This window comes from Elephantulus edwardii, unplaced genomic scaffold (assembly GCF_000299155.1).
Source record: "Elephantulus edwardii isolate Elephantulus edwardi_28Jun2011 unplaced genomic scaffold, EleEdw1.0 scaffold00033, whole genome shotgun sequence".
Taxonomy (NCBI): Eukaryota; Metazoa; Chordata; class Mammalia; order Macroscelidea; family Macroscelididae; genus Elephantulus; species Elephantulus edwardii.
Genome location: NW_006399783.1, coordinates 1158446 through 1161487, shown reverse-complemented (window position 1 = coordinate 1161487; position 3042 = coordinate 1158446). Strand labels below are relative to the sequence as shown.

Here is a 3042-nt window from a genome sequence, read left to right as displayed (position 1 = left end):
GAGGAGATGGATTGACACAGTAAATTGAGTAATTGGGGTTAGATATGTCAGAGACGGTGAGTTTGACTCAGGATAAAACAGGGTTCAGACTTATGTACTTAGGTTCTCTATAATTTGCAGTTGACTTGACAGCACATAACAACTACAACAAAAATAAGATGCATAAATGGCACATAGTGGGATAACGTAATGGACTGATACATGATAAAAATATCAAGATATTATTGCAGAATTTTGTTTTATATGCATTATAGGCATATAGATTGTTGTTTTGTACTGTAGATTAGAAACAAAATTAACCCATAGTTGACCCTCCAGTAGGTTTTCAGAGGCAATAAATTGCACAAGAATTGTCTGTCTTTATTTCACAGAGCAGTCGTTGGATTCAAACTTAGCTCAAAACGGTTAGGAGTACAATTTCTTAACACTAAGTCACCAGAAGTCACCAGAGCACCATATAAAGAATGTTGTTGTTGTTGTATATCATCAACAGCTCCGTAGCTGACTCCCCAGGAAGTTTTCAGAGGTAGTAAATCATATGAGAGGAGATTGCTCAATGTTTCTGCTAATTTGTTGTGTGTTTGGTTTTTCAAAAGTTCAATAAGAAATATCTCAGCAAGGATTCTTCTGCAAAATTGTTAGAAAATTCTCTAGTATGACTTTCAGAAAAGCACAAAATAATCTGAACTTACATCTAAGCTTGTATAAATTTTCCTAACAGGGCAAAATGACAATGTAGGAGAATATTGGAGTAATGAGCTCAAACAGCAGTAAGGATTCTATGCACATGAGAAGGGGTGTAGCTTTTGCTAGAACCACAGTCACCTAGAGTAATTGGAAAAGGCGAAGTATTTTGAACTCATCTAGGTAGTGTAGGTTTTATAGTGATGAGAGTTTATGAAAATTCTCTCTGATTTTATTAAATATTTTTGTTAAAACCAAACTATAATCTCCTTTGGAGAGTTCTTGGTATCAATCTTCTCACAGGAAGTTCTAGGAAGTTTTCATTGCAGAGACCCTGGTATGAAACACATTTCACTATTTCTTCTTTCTTGAGGGCACTGAAGTCCTCCCTTTTTGGGTTTCTTCTCTCTACTTAATCTTATGAGAATAAAAGTGATCCAGGTCACACCTCAAAATGACTCTTCCTGTGTAAAATCAAGGTTTGACCTGGATAAGAAGGTTGCATTCCACCATAATAAACTTTGACAGGTTGGTTAATCATATCTCATGGCTTCATAGGAGATGAGTATGTCATTACATAATTGTGAAATTATACCATTATAATGACCAGCTCACTGAGAATCAGCCCTTACAAACTGACATGTGTTTTTGACTGACACAATTAAACCAAAACCAATTAATTTTAATTAATTAGATAAATTAATTAGATATACCATCTTTTTACTTTTATACTATCTTTTTTAACATTTCAGATAGTTTTATTTCTTCAATTTTTTTTTATTTATCACGAGTGACAGAAATAAAAATTATAATTTATTCACATCATCATCATCATGAAAATGGCTTTAAGAGAAAACTGGTCAGGTGAGTATTATTGCTTCCCATTTTCAACCAGTCAGTAGTTGCCACTGATACAAGGCATCCAGCAGTCTGTCGAGAATGCTCAAGATATGTTATATAACATGCCCATTCATAGGAAGAATGTAGAAAAAAACTTACGTGAACGTCTTGATCTCATATAAGACAAGCACAAAAGCACCACCCATGCCCCTGAGCACATTGGCCCAGGCGCCCTTGAAAAAAGCTTTGCCTCCTTCATCTCGAGCAATCTTCCTCCAGCAGTCCAGTGTGCCTGATGTGTACATGCTTATCAGTTCCTTTGCGCTCTGACTGCATCATCATGAGAGGATGAACGGTGTCAAATGGATAAGAAGTCAAGCCAGCCACGGCTGTGACACACTGAGCCATCATCCAGCTAATGATGATGTGAGTGTTCTTGGGATCTGAAAGCATTCCCTTTGCAGTGTCATAGATACCGAAGTAGGCAGCTCGCTAGATGATAATAACCTGCCCTGCCCAGACATGTTAAAGTCTTGGGACAGGCCCCTAATCCCGTCAGATTTGGAGATCTTAACCAGGCAGTCACGGAGGCCTTTGAATTCCCTTTCTGCTCCTGCTTTTCCCACGTCAGCTGCCAGGCTGGTAGGGGCAAAATGGAGAAGATAGACAAAGCAGAGGGACGTGGCCCCGGCAGCCCCGCCGGACGTCCGATTCCCCGCAAAGTAGCCCCAGAACTGGGTCCTCTTGTCCACAACAGCCAAGAAAATGTGCTTGTATTTATCTTTGAAGGCAAAGTTGAGAGCCTGGGTGGGGAAGTATCTGATGACATTGGCCAGGTTACCAGGCCGGAAGGACAGAAATCTCTGCTCCTTGGGAATACCATCCACGCAGTTGATAATGCCCTTGTACTGCTTGTCTGCGCTGATTTGCATGCTGGCAATAATGCAACTGCAGGAGTAGTTTGACCCGCTCGATGGGCGCTACCGCTGTCTTGTAGATGGATGGGGACACTCCACCTGTTGGGAAGTCCTTGGCGAAGGACACAGCGGCATCTGTCATTTGGAAAAAGGAAGAGGTGGCAGGTAGCGGCTGAGGATGGGACAGGAACCGGCTGTGACTCCGGGCCTCTGGGCTATGTATACTATCTTATACAGAAAGAATCCTATTGAATAACTGTGGTTGGCTGAATCAGCAGCAATGACATATGATGTGAAGAATATTGAATGATCCAAGAAATATCTAAAGAAGATGGAGGATCTTTCCCAGTTCCTTTATGCTCCCCTCCCACCACCCATCAAATTGTGAAACCCTATGATTAATCAACACTCCACACCCCACCCTTCGAGCCCAAATATCCCTTGTGAAAAGAAATATATAAAAGCTTTATAAGTAAACCAGTATAAAACAAAACTTCTGTTTAGAAAAAAAATATAGAGGAGTACACAGTCAATGTAAAAAAAAAAGAAAATAAAAACTAGCCAACACATAACTATTTCATGAAATTACCTATGTTCAAGA

General features: G+C 39.8%; 1 pseudogene; it reads right to left on the bottom strand.

Annotated features, from left to right (window-relative positions):
* Positions 1-1679: 1679 nt before the first annotated feature.
* Positions 1680-2583, bottom strand: LOC102855043 (annotated as a pseudogene).
* Between the last annotated feature and the right edge of the window lie 459 nt (positions 2584-3042).